This window comes from Rhinatrema bivittatum, chromosome 6 (assembly GCF_901001135.1).
Source record: "Rhinatrema bivittatum chromosome 6, aRhiBiv1.1, whole genome shotgun sequence".
Classification (NCBI taxonomy): Eukaryota; Metazoa; Chordata; class Amphibia; order Gymnophiona; family Rhinatrematidae; genus Rhinatrema; species Rhinatrema bivittatum.
The window spans coordinates 319,808,464-319,822,848 of record NC_042620.1 but is presented as its reverse complement, the minus strand read 5'-3'; the positions used below and the strand labels follow the sequence as shown (position 1 = coordinate 319,822,848).

Sequence of the window (14,385 nt, the reverse complement as noted above, 5' to 3'; positions counted from 1 at the left end):
TCCTAAGAATGATAAATAAGCTAAAACATTTTGATTCAATGATACATTAAAGCATAAAAATGAGAAGCAGTTTATGATGTCTCATCAGAACCAGTGCCAAGTGTATTACACATCCTAGGTGAACCTTCAGCCTGCTTGGCCCCAAGAACAATTCTGTAAAAATACATAATTAGACATCACACTGTTAAATATTCAACTTTGTTTTATATATAGAACATAGAAATGTGAAGGCAGAAAAAGATCTTATGGCCTATCTAGTCTGCCCAGCCACACCAAATACTTAGCTCCACAATCCCTACCACTCCCTCAGAGATCCCCTGTGCTTATCCCATGCTTTCTCAGATACTGTCCTTGTCTCCATCACTTCCACTGAGAAGTTATTCCATGCATCCACAACCCTCTCTATAAAGAAATATTTCCTTAATTATTCCCTGGTTTACTCCCTTTCACCCTCATCCCAAATTCTAGAGCCTCCTTTCTGTTGAAAGAGGCCTACCTCCTGTGCATGGAAATCTTGGAGGTATTTAAATGTCTATCATATTGCCCTTCTTTAGCATTCAGGTAGGTCAATCCTGGGTTATGCACCTCTGCAAAAGCTGATGTCACAGCTATATAGGCCCACCCTGATATCTGCCCACCATTATTCTCCATATCCAGCAGATGGTGGACATGCATGGAAAAATAATGGAGAAAAAAGAAAAAAATTAGAAAGATGTCTTTGTAGCACCGCTTGCCTCCTGAGGTGATACCATGTGGTCCCTCCCTCAGTAGAGTGCCTCAATCCAGTAGCCTTGACTGGTGTAGATCTAAATTCCAATTAGTGGTTGCAGGCCAAGAGAGGCTCGGTAGTGAAGGCTTTAGCCCTCTCCCGCCGTAGCTAGGACCCATTCCTGCTTTCTGCCAGGGAGGGCTGAGCCCAGGTAAAAGTTTTTAACTTAAAAAAAAGTCAGAGACAGGAAGACAGCAGGAAAAGGATCTGTTTCCTCAGCATTTAGCTATCCTGCTCATGTCTCTGGGGAGTTCTGTGAGGTGAAGTGAAAGTGCAGGCATGGCAGGTTAAGTAGCCGTTTGGCAAGGCCCCATTTCCAGGCTTCTCCCATTTTAGCACGCGGTAAGCCATGGGATACTTTCACATGCTATTTTTCTGCAGACCTTCATCACATTGTGTGTCCGGGTGTGCGCCCATTCTCATTTGTGTATGTAGTTGCTCGTTCTTCCTTCTGGATGCCATTTTTGTGTGCCCTGTTTAGCCTTCGGTCCAGGGTGTCCAGTGGGACAAGTGGCTTAGGCATGTGGGCATGGACGCACGTTTTTATGTGTGTCTATTACGCGCGTTTGTAATTGTGGGAAAGCTAGGCCAATGTCAGAAGTCTAAGAAGTAAGATGGGAGAGTTAGAGTGTATAGCAGTAAATGATGAGATAGACATAACTGGCATCTCAGAGACCTGGTAGAAGGAAGATAACCAACGGGACAGTGCTATATCGGGGTACAAATTATATCGCAGTGATAGGGAGGATCAACTTGGTGGGGGTGTGGCACTTGATGTCCGGGAGGGTATAGAGTCCAATAGGATAAAGATCATATAAGAGACTAAATGCTCAGTAAAATCTATATGGGTTGAAATCACATGTGTGTTGGGTAAGTGTATAGTGATGGGAGTATACTACCGTCCACTTGGACAAAATGGTCAGACAGATAGACATGCTAAGAGAAATCAGGTAAGCTAACCAATTTGGCAGTGCAGTAATAATGGGCGATTTCAATTACCCCAATATATTGGCTGGGTAAATGTAACCTCAGGACATGCTAGAGACATAAAGTTCCTGGATGAAATAAACGACTGCTTCATGGAGCAGTTGGTTCAAGAACCAACGAGAGAGGGAGCTATTTTAGATTTTATTCTTAGTGGAACGCAGGATTTGGTGAGAGATGTAATGGTCGTGGGGCCACTTGGCAATAGTGATCATAACATGATCAAATTTGAACTAATAAATGGAAGGGAGACAGTAAGTAAATCTACAGCTCTAACACTAAATTTTCAAAAGGGAAACTTTGATAAAATGTGGAAAATAGAAAAAACTGAAAGGTACAGCTGCAAAGGTTAAGTGTTCCACAGCCATGGACATTGTTTAAAAATACAATCTTAGACATGCAGTCCAGATGTATTCCACGCATTAAGAAAGGTGGAACATAAGAACATACCATACTAGGTCAGACCAAGGGTCCATCATGCCCAGCATCCTGTTTCCAACCGTGGCCAATCTAGGCCATAAGAACCTGGCAAGTACCCAAAAACTAAGTCTATCCCATGTTACTGTTGCTAGTAATAGCAGTGCCTTTTTTCTAAGTCAATTTAATTAATAGCAGGTAATGGACTTCTCCTCCAAGGAAGGCAAAACAATTGCCAGTATGGTTAAAAGGTAAGGTGAAAGAGGCTATTTTCACCAAAAAAAAATCCTTCAAAAACTGGAAGAAGGAGCCATTTGAAGAAAATAGGAAAAAGCATAAGCATTGTCAAGTTAAGTGTAAAACATTGATAAGACAGGCGAAGAGAGAATTTGAAACAAAGTTGGCTGTAGAGGCAAAAACTCATAATAAAAACTTTAAAAAAATATATATCAGAATCAAAATCCTATGAGGGAGTCGGTTGAACCATTAAATGACCAAGGGGTTAAAGGGGCTCTTAGGGAAGATAAGGCCATTGCAGAAAGACTAAATTAATTCTTTGCTTCTGTGTTTACTAATGAGAATGTTGGGGAGATACCAGTTCCGGAGATAGTTTTCAAGGGTGATGAGTCAGATGAACCTGAACCAAATCCCTATGAACCTGGAAGATGTAGTAGGCCAGATGGACAAACTAAACAGTAACAAATCACCTGAACCAGATGTATGCATCCCAAGGTTCTGAAGGAACTCAAAAATTAAATTTCAGATCTATTAATTAAAAATTTGTAAACTATCATTAAAATCATCCATTGTACCTAAAGATTGGAGGGTGGCCAATGTAACCATAATGTTTAAAAAAGGATCCAGGGTGATCCTGGAAACTATCGACCGGTGAGCCTGACTTCTGTGACAGGAAAAATAGTGGAAACTATTCTAAAGATCAAAATCATAGAGCATATAGAAAGATATAGTTTAATGGAACACAGTCAACATGGATATATCCAAGGGAAGCCTTGCCTTACAAATCTGCTTCAATTTCTTGTAGGGGTTAATAAAGGTGAACTGGTAGATGTTAGTGTATTTGGATTTTCAGAAAGTGTTTGACAAAGTCCTTCATGAGAGGCTTCTAAGAAAACTAAAAAGTCATGGGATAGGACGTGATGTCCTTGTATGGATTACAAACTGGTTAAAAGACAGGAAACAGAGAGTAGGATTAAATGGTCAATTTTCACTGGAAAAGGTTAAACAGTGGAATGCCTCAGGGAGCTGTACTTGGACTGGTGCTTTTCAATATATTTATAAATGATCTGGAAAGAAATATGATGAGTGAGGTTATCAAATTTGCAGATACACAATTATTCAGAGTAGTTAAACCACATGCGGATTGTGATAAATTGCAGGAGGACCTTGCGAGACTGGAAGATTGGGCATCCAAATGGCAGATGAAATTTAATGTGGACAAGGATAAGGTGTTGCATATAGGGAGGGGGCACTCTTGAGCAGCATTGTAAGATGGCCGCCTGAATCACTTGCTCCCTCCAAATATCTCTTAGAGGCATATTTATCGCTCCGACCCGAGTATTAATCGCCAGAAAGTACACTTTCTGCTGGGGGAAGTAGCCAGGATGACTACACGAAGGAAAACTACTGATCTTAAACAGTTTTCCGTCAGTAAAATCGCCGACTATCTTCCTCCTGAAGATGACTTGCAGGCCCCGCCCCAACGGGAAGAATCGCAAATGCCGGACGAGCCAAGCCCACTACCAGACCCTCTCAGTGACCAAAATGTGGGCACGCTTCATCCCGATTTACCTACTCGAGCCGAAATTAGAGCCTGGTTCGTCGAACGTCATGCGGACCTAAAAAATCATAAAACAGAGATTCTGGCGAGTATGGTGGAAATGGAGGGACCTGAACGCGATGGGGCACTGAGTAGATGAACTGGATTTGCACGCAGACAACCAGAGTGCCCATATCGATTCACTAAATCAGCAAACAACTCAGATTACTACTGATATGGAAGCGATGGCGAAAAAAATCAAAGATTTAGAGAACCGCTCGCGACGTTCTAATCTCCGTATTCAGGGAGTACCCAAATCGGAGCAGTTTAATGATTGTATGGTGACCGCGGCGGCCATTTGCTCTGACCTCCTCGCCACGCTCGAGGACCCTTCAGGCACTGCGGCAGCACCACCCTCTGGAACGGGCCCATCGGGCACTAGGTCCTTGGCGAGACAATAGACCACGGCACTTGATCATAAAGTTTTTAAACTTTAAATAAAAGGAGGAAATTATCAATTTGGCGAGAAACCACCCCCGTTGGAAGTGGCGCAATATTGAACTATCTATCTACAACGATTTGGCGCCATCTACCCTACAAAAAAGATATCTGTTGCGAGAGGTGACTGCGGCCTTACGGAAGGAAGGAATAAAGTACAAATGGGCCTTCCCATTTGCTCTGCTATTTCAGCACAAAGGGATCACTTATAAAATTAAGTTGATAGAGGACGCAGCCCGCTCCTTCACTGAGGCAGGACTTACTCATACATTTGCGACTACTAATCCTACATCTTCCCACATCACTGCGGACCCAACCCCAAGATGGTGGCGGTCTGGCGCGGGCCGGGGACGTCTGCGACGACAGCCTAGTCAAGCCGGAACCCTCAGCGCAGATAAGGGATGAACTGATGGGATTTCTAATATGGCTGTACTGCGATGCTGATGTTTGTCATATTGACTGTCTATGTGTGTATACCGTGCAGTTTTTCAGCTATTCCTTGGTAGTCTGTTTTGGGCTGTTTTTCTCTTTTTATGGTTCAGCCTTCACTTTTCTATGGCGATATTCTTGGCGGATCCTGTGCTGTTATTCTCTGAATCATCGAAGCATCATATGAGTTTTCAGCAACCAGATATTTTTCCTGGAGAGGGATGGAGGGACTCAACCTCGGACCGTCGCACTGCTCTATGTGTACCCCCGGGACCAGGATTCGCAGGGAGTGGTGAGCGAATCTTGCAAGGTCCAAAATGTGGATTTGATGGAGTCACTTGTACATTGGATAAGAAGCACTCATTACCTACTACAAGTTCTATCAAAAGGCCGATACCTACAAGAAACACACTTAAAGCGCAGACATGAGCATTTGATGGCCTATAGGGAATACCCACATAAATACCTGGTGGCCCTGACCGCAATCATAAATATACAGGTACCGGAATTTTAATCTCGGCCCAATTGGTATTTGAATATCTCACTCATATAGCTGACCCTGAGGGGAGGTATGTATTACTGAAAATTAGGGTGGACAATCAGATTTTCACCTTGGTTGCTATATATGCCCCCAGTTGGGATTATGAAGCCTTCCTGCTGAAGATTAAAATGCTGCTACTAATCCATGCGGATGGCTCCTTAATCATGGGAGACGATTTCAATATCACACTGAGACAAGATCCAGATCACTCAGGCATTCGGTCCCACTTCCCCTGTAAATCTAGAAAGGCATTGAAGATATTATAGCAGAATGGAGTTTAATAGACATATGGAGGAATCGGTTTCCCAATCTCGCTTTCCCAATCTCGCTCCTATACTTGCTATTCCACACCCCACGATAGCTATTCACGTATAGATTATTTTTTGATTGATAAACAGCTGGGGAACAGAGTCCGTGAAGTGGAGATCGATACCATAACTTGGTCTGATCATGCCCCTATTAGCGTAGATATTGATATGAGCAATACTGATTTGGGAGACCATTTCTGGAAGCTTAATGAATCTCTATTTCACGACAAGACCTTTGCTAAAGAGTTTGAGAAGCAATTACAAGAATATTTTGCGTTAAATGCTAATCCTAACATATCCCCTAGTATTTTGTGGGAATGCTCCAAGGCGGTTGCTAGGGCCCTGATGATTTCTAGGGCCGCTACGTGTAAGAGGCTCAAACAAAAACAAGGGATGAGCTTTTATGTGCCCTTAAGACGTTGTCCGCAGAACATATGCGCATGCAGGCCCCTCGTTGCTATTAGAAAATCTTAGCTCTGAAATCTGAATTATATAAATTAGATAACGCACAACTCCTTCACCAGATGAAGATTACTAGACAAGCGTATTACGAGGGAGGTGATAAAGCGGGGTGCTTATTAGCCCGACGGTTGAAAGCTAGGCTATCTCAGAACACTATATCTAAAATTAAAGACCACAAGGAAAACATGGTGATAGCATCTCAGGAGATAAGGGAAGCCTTTTCTGGTTTCTACAGGAATCTTTACTGTAATGATAAGCACATACCTCACACTGATATCTGTGATTACTTGTGAAGTGTCACTTTGCCCATACTTTCTGATGTGCAGCAGAAATTTCTGGATGCCCCAATCATGGTGACAGAAGTTCTGGCAGTAATAAAAGCCCTTAAATCAGGCAAGGCACCGGGGCTTGACGATCTCTCCAGTGTCTATTATAAAAAATGTGCGCATACTATATCAGACCCACTTGCTCAATTCTTCAATAGCCTTCGGGAGGAAGGGGAGCTTACTCCACAAGTCAATGTAGCGGGAATCACGGTACTGGCTAAACCAGCGCGGGATCCCACTCAATGTGCCTCTTACCGGCCTACCTCTTTAATCAATCTCGATCTTAAATTACTGGCCCATATACTGGCTATCAGACTGAACACTTTTTTACCACAGTTGGTGCACACCGACCAAGTTGGCTTTGTCCCCCAATGCATGGCAGCAGATAACATTCGCAAGGTGCTGGATTTAGTAGGATGGGTGCATAAAGAGAGAGACCCGGCAGTGTTACTGTCTATTGATGCTGAGAAAGCATTTGATTTGGTTCACTGGCCATTCTTATTCCTTTCTTTCCAAAAGATGGCATTTGGACCTTATTTCCTCAAATGGGTGCAGAAGCTATATGGCAAGCCTAAAGCCAGGGTTAAAGTTAACAATGGATATGGCGCGGCCTTTGATATAGGGCTAGGCACTAGGCAGGGGTGCCCCCTCTCCCCACTCCTGTTTGCTCTTTATTTGGAGCCTTTCACAAATTTCATTAGAAGTTCCATGGATATTAAAGGGGTGTCTCTTGGTGATTCACAATATAAATTATCACTCTTTGCAGATGATGTGTTATTAATATTGACAGATCCAGTTAATTCCCTGAGGGGAGTGATGCGGGAACTGGCTAGATTCAGTGCGGTGTCTGGCCTTCGAGTCAACCTTGAAAAATCTGAACTGCTTAATCTTAACCTAGACCAACGCACAGTTCATACCATCAAGGATCAATTCCCGTTTAAATGGGCAAAGACACATATCAAATACCTGGGAGTACTGCTGTCCCCGAAGTTGTCTGACCTATACTGCATTAATTATACATCACTGGTGGACAAGATCCTGACTGATTTGAGTCTGTGGAATAGTGGCTCCTTCTCCTGGCTTGGTAGGGTTGCTATTATTAAAATGACAATACTGCCGAAGTTCCTGTACTTGTTTTCTTCTCTACCTGTGTATATTCCTTCTCCAATTTTACGCAGCTGGCAGAAAAAGGTTTTTGATTTTATTTGGCGTCGACACCCCCCTAGGGTTTCACGATCCATACTATGTTTATCAAAATCCCAGGGAGGATTGGGGGTTCCCAACCTTATGTGGTATTATGCGGCATCTCAATTGCGGGCCCTACTTGATATTAATAGGTCTCTGTTTCCCAAACAGTGGGTGCAGATTGAACAGGCAATAGTGGGCTCAATGGTGCTGGACGCTATGTCGTGGCAACCCCGTAATACATGGCGGCCAGTAAACTGTATCCCTTGGTCTCTGGATATTACCTTGCGTATCTGGAACCAAAATCGGCAGCAGCTGGTGGGGAGTCATAAATATTACTATCAGACTTCCTTATTTACTAATGAACACTTCCCCAGTGGCCTCCAAAACCCACACTTTAAAATATGGCGGGTTAAGGGAATTACTAATATTGGGCACCTCTTGTCCCAGGATGTGCTCCTGTCACAGGACCAGCTGACAGAAAAATACCACCTTGTTAGTTGTGACTTTTTAGCATATGCTCAGGTTGCCCATTTTATCCGAGTCCAGCAAAGGGCCAAGCATCTTCGTCCTGGTCGGACATTGGTGGAAACATATTGCTCAAATAGCGATTTCATCACTGGCTCCATCTCTAAGCTATATCAATTATTCTTTATGCAAGGGCTGGAGCAGTGTTTATTCATAAAACTTGGGAATCTGATTTAAATGTGCAGCTGGAAGCAAGCACTTGGCGGGAGGTCCTGAGTATGGCCAAGATATGCTCGGTGTCTTCCAGAATGCAGGAAAACTGCTATAAAATGATCTACCGCTGGTATCTTATGCCAGATAGAATCCATCGGTTTAACCCACAGATGGATGATACCTGTTGGCACCAATGTGGCGGCCGCAGTTCCTATTTACATATTTGGTGGGATTGCCCTAGGCTGGCACCATTTTGGCAAGCCAATTTTGCTTGGCTTAGGAGCTATTAGCGGTGGAGGTGCTTCCATCAGCAGCTATGGCTTTATTAAGTATTTTTCCTGATCATATACATAAGACCCACCAACGGCTGTGTGCACAGCTTTTTATAGTGGCTCGTAGCCTAGTTGCATTTCACTGGAAATCGGACCACATTCCTAAGATTATGGAAGTCAAGGAGCGATTACATGATTACTACCGGTGGGCCTGTTTAACAGCTATGAAGCATAATTGCATAGCTTCCTTTTCAAAAACTTGGAAACCTTTTGTGGATTATATATTACGTTTATGAAACATTTCTGGGATAAATGATATCTTTTGGAACTAAATAGAATTGGGAAAGTACTGATCTGGCTTCTTGCAACTAAAAAGTAACCCTAGGTTAGATGGCATAAATGGCAATGGCTTATAGCATGGAGACTTGGATTATCTATATAACTTATTGTTATTATTTTGTATTTTCATATTTGCGTTGTAGGTATTCACTGTTTATGCAATGTTGTACAACGGGCAGAAGGCTCTATCGCGGGGAGAGGAAGGATGGGAGGTATAGGGGAGGGGGGGGTGTAGTACATTCCATCTTTACACCGCAATTATTTATAAGTTTATATCTTATATTTTATTTATTATTTATTTATTAAAGGCTTTTATATACCGACTTTCTTGATACAAATCAAATCAACTCGGTTTACATCAAACTAGGCAGTAACTATAATCAACTATAACCAACTATAATCAACAAGAGACTATTTGAAGGAGTATAAAGTTACATAATAACAAGGATGCCTTAACTGGGAGTAGGAAATAAGAGAGGGGGAACGAAGATATAGTACAATATACAAGAGAGTATGTGAGGGAGGCAAGGAGCCGTCCTCATGATAACTTGTAACATGATTTAGCATTTATTTATTTACATAATTTCTGGAACATTATTTATTTATATAATTGCTGGAACAATTTTAAGTCAGGCTGTTGGAGTAATAGCGGGGAAGGCTCGGCAGAACAGCCATGTCTTTAGTTTCTTTTTAAAAGTTAGTAGACAAGTTTCCTGCCTGAGGTCCAAAGGTAATTCGTTCCAGATGGAGGGACCTGTGATAGAGAATGTCCAGTCTCTGATGTTTGAGTGATGCACAACTTTGATAGAAGGAACATGTAAGGATCCCTTGTAGGCATCCCTTAAAGGTCTGGCCATCGAGTGCAGTTTGAGGGGGTGTAGCAGATCAAGAAGGGTCTGATGGTGAATGTATTTGTGGATGATTGTGAGTGATTTATGGAGAATCCTGAAATGTATTGGGAGCCAGTGAAGATCTTTTAGAATAGGAGAGATATGCGCTCTCCGATTGGTATTCGTCAAAATTCTCGCCATTGCATTTTGGAGCAACTGGAGGGGTTTTTTAGTAGACGCCGGGAGACTTTGCAAAATGGAATTGCAGTAGTTGATTTTGGAAAACAGAATGGCTTGGAGGACAGATCTGAAATCATAATGGAATAGGAGCGGTTTTAGTTTTTTGAGTACTTGTAACTTGTAGAAGCACTCCTTTGTGGTGTTGTTTATAAATTGCTTTAGGTTCAAGTAGCTATCAATAATGACTCCAAGGTCTCTAGCGTGGGATATTTGTATGTTGGTTTGCATTTGGTGTTGGAAGGGACTGCCTTCTGGAGTGATTAGCAATAGTTCAGTCTTGGAAGTGTTGAGCACCAGATTGAGACTTGAGAGGTGATGATTGATAGTTTGCAGGTGAGAGTTCCATAACCTGAGTGTTGAGTCCAGTGAGTTGGATATTGGGATTAAAATTTGAACGTCGTCTGCATATATATAGAACTTAAGTTTTAGATTTGTGAGTAAATGGCAGAGAGGGAGTATGTAAATGTTAAATAGGGTAGGCGATAAGGAAGAGCCCTGGGGGACTCCGAATGGGGCGTTAATGTGAGAGGATTCCTTATTCTTGATTTTAAACTTATGGCCTCTATTGCTAAGGAAGGAGTCGAACCATCTAAGAGCTGATCCTGCAATTCCTATGTCTGATAGCCGGTTTAGAAGGGTATTATGATTTACAGTATCGAAAGCTGCAGAGATGTCGAGGAGAGCTAAGAGGAAGGACTGTCCTTTATCAAAGCTGATGTAAACATGATCAAGGAGTGAGTTGAGGAGGGATTCGGTATTGTGTTCTTTTCGGAAACCATATTGTGACGGGTGTAGAATATTATGATCTTCTAGGTAATTTGAAAGTTGCTTATTTACAATTTTCTCCATGATCTTCGCTACAAATGGGAGATTTGATATGGGGCGATAGTTGTTGAGGTTGTCCGGGTCCAGGTTTGGTTTTTTGAGTATGGGTTTGTGTGGCCAGTTTGAGAGCATCCGGGAATATTCCTTGTGAGAGGGAACAATTGATAATATCGGCTAGATATTTGAGATGTATTCTGGTATGAGGATCAGAGATTTGGAAGGTATTTGGTCTAGAGGGTGGGTCGAAGGTTTCATTCTTTTTATAAGGGTTTCCACCTCTAAAGTGTGAGTAGGATCGAAGGAATCCAAGCTTATGTCTATGTTCAGTAGGTGGAGGGTATTCGGAGGCAGTGAGTTTGGGCTGGTTGGTAATTTAGCCAGGGTGTTGGAAATTTTGTTCTGAAAGAATAAGGCGAGATCATTGGCCTTCGATTGGGCTGTATCGTCTGGTATTGTAGGGGGAGCAGTTTTGGTGAGTTCTGATACATATGAGAAAAGAGCCTTCGCATCGAACATCAAATCGTGGATCCGGTGGGCATAGAAATCTCTTTTTGTTCGAAGCGTTGCAGTTCTGTAATGGTGGAGAGCTGCTTTGTATATGGTTAGCGAAAGTGGATTGGGATTCTTCCTCCATTCTTTTTCTTTCCGTCTTAGGTTTTGCTTCTGGGTACAGATGGCTGCTTGTTTTTTTGAGAGGGATTTATGGGTTTTTTTGACAATGGGCATAACTTATTGGCTATTGTTTCTGTGATGTTTTGCCAAGAGATAATAGAAGAATTGGGGTTAGATAGATCCAGGTTAGAAAGTTCTTTGATCAGCGAGTTGCCGAGGTCATCTGAAGGACATGGTTTCCTGTAGTACAGAGTGGTCGCCTGAGGGGGCACAGAAGATCCTGTCCATGATCTAATGATGGAGGTGATCATGAAATGGTCTGATCATGGAACAGGGAGGCATAGCGGGGGCGAAAGTGGAGTGAGGTTGGAGTTTGTAAAGATAAGGTCAAGGGTATGACCTGCATTGTGTGGGTTGATTGATGTATTGTTTGAAGCCCATGTCCGAAAGGGCTGACAGGAAGGCTTCACAGTTAGAAGATCTAGGGTTAGCATCGATGTGAAGATTAAAATCTCCAAGGATTATGGCTGGAGAATCTAGTTTTAAGTATTTGGCTATGATTTCCACCATAGGAGAGGCGTCTTGATCTAAAAGTCCAGGAGGAGCGGAAGTGAGGAGGATTTGGAGCGACTTAGATTTAAATAATCCTACTTCCAATTTAGGTATTGTATTAATAGGTTGAAGCGTGAGGTTGAGGGATTTTTTGGCAGCTATGAGGAGACCTTCCCCTTTTTTCTTTTTTTCTGGGTATGGAGAAGACATCATAAATCTGTGTAGGAAGTTGATTTATTAAAGCTTTGTCTGAGGGTTTCAGCCAGGTCTCAGTGATAGCACAGATGTCTGACCTGGCATCAAGTAGGTAGTCGTGAAGGATGTGGGTTTTTTTGGTAATTGACTGGGCGTTGAATAGTGTTAAAGTGAATAGAGCCAGTCCAAGTAGTTGCGTAAGGGGGGAGATCATCACCGGAGATAAATTTCTACGAGTTATGGGATGGTATTGTAAAGTAGGCTTCGTCTTGAAGCGGGAGTTGTGATGTAATATGTGTATTGGGTATCCTAGAATCATGATGGGACTAAAGAGATCGCTTTGACGGGAATTGCCAGCAGATGAAGTCCTATAGCGTAGTGGAGGTGAAGGGTAGTGGAAGTGATATGATTAATGTAGCATGACAGTGCCGATCCTTAGCTGAATGAATGGTGGGGAGACTGGATAAATGTTGAGGTGGATGAATGTTGAGGTGGCTGATTGAGGCTTGAGGTGGTTGGATGAATGCTCAGATGGCTAGGTGAATGTTGAGGTAGCTAGATTGATTGTTGAGGAGCCTGTGTGAGTGCTGGAGATCCTGGTTGAATGCTGAACTGGCTGGATGAATGCTGGTGGTTTAGAGGGTAGATGAACCCGGTTATATGTGCTTGTTTGATTCTTCCATTTGCAATTGTTTGGAATGTTGTTACTGTATAAAACTAATAAAACTTTAAATTTAAAAAAAAAAAGGTGTTGCATATAGGGAAAAATAACCCATGCAGAAGTTACACGATGTTAAGTTCCATATTGGGAGCTACCACCCAGGAAAAAGATCTAGGCATCAAACTGGATAATACATTGAAATCGTCAGCTCAGTGTGCTGCAGCAGTCAAAAAAGCAAACAATCAGGTCGATACAGTAAAGCGCGGCCGCGGTTACCCTGCTTCTAACCCGCTTTGTACCTACAATTTGGCCGCGTAAGTCCAACCCGCGATTCACTATCCCTTTTAACCCATCCTTACCGCTTCTTGAAATCAACGGGTAACCCTTTCCACCCGCGGCATGTATATGATATGTAAACGATTGGATTAGCTATTCCCTCCGATCCAGTAACGTGCGCCCCGATTATCGCCTTTTTAACCTGCAGTTTTGCCGCGTGTTTAACCTGCTAACTTACCGCCTACCCTTACCCCTGCATTAGTGTGGAGCGTCAGGCAAGCCCCAGCAGAGAGAGATGAAATTTCACGGGCAAACTTTCATGTGAGGCTTCAGCAGCCCGGAGTGGATTGGGCGCTCCCCATGCGAGGCAGCTTCCAGCAGCCCCCACCAGCGAAGGTGCATGAGCGCATGCAAATGATTGCTTCACTGCCTGACCCCCTCACCTCCGGAACAAGACCTTTAGAGGAGCCAGGATCGGGCAAACTTTCCCCCAGCCCCCGCTCACCTGCCCTGGTCGTGTCCATGGGTGCCGGTCTCCCGTGCGGGCGCTGACAGCTCCGGAGCAGCCCCAGTCCTCTCTCCCCTCCTCCCGGGGGCAGCCGGCGGCGAGAGCGGCTTCAGCAGCCTGCTAACTTACCGCCTACCCTTACCCCTGCGTTAGTGTGGAGTGTCAGGCAAGCCCCAGCAGAGAGAGACGAAATTTCGCAGGCAAACTTTCCTGTGAGGCTTCAGCAGCCCGGGGCGGATCGGGCGCTCCCCATGCGAGGCAGCTTCCAGCGACCTTCGCTGGCGAAGGTGCATGAGCGCACGCCGTGACCTGAGCGCCCGGCTGGACGTCCGAGGTCACTGCGTGCGCTCATGGCAGCGAAGGTGCATGAATGCACGCCGTGACCTGAGCACCTGGCTGGATGTCCGAGGTCAAGGCGTGCGCTCATGCACGTACAGGCAGGCATTCATGCACCTTCACCGGTGGTGGCTGCTGGAAGCCGTGCCTCGCATGGGGAGCGGCCGATCCATCCCGGGCTGCTGCTGAAGCCGCTCGGGAGGAGGGGAGAGAGGACTGGGGCTGCTCTGGAGCTGCCAGCGAGCCTGCACGGGAGACCGGCACCCATGGACGCGGCCAGGGCAGGTGAGAGGGGGCTGGGGGAAAGTTTGCCCGATCCTGGCTCCTGTAAAGTTCTTGTCTACAGTATAGCGCTCTATACA

The 14,385-nt window shown here is 44.0% G+C and overlaps 1 protein-coding gene across 5 annotated transcripts in view; it reads left to right on the top strand.

Annotated features, from left to right (window-relative positions):
• The window catches only part of TBC1D8B (TBC1 domain family member 8B), a 508,282-nt gene that overhangs the window by 340,941 nt on the left and 152,956 nt on the right, over positions 1-14,385 (top strand). The window lies entirely within an intron of this gene.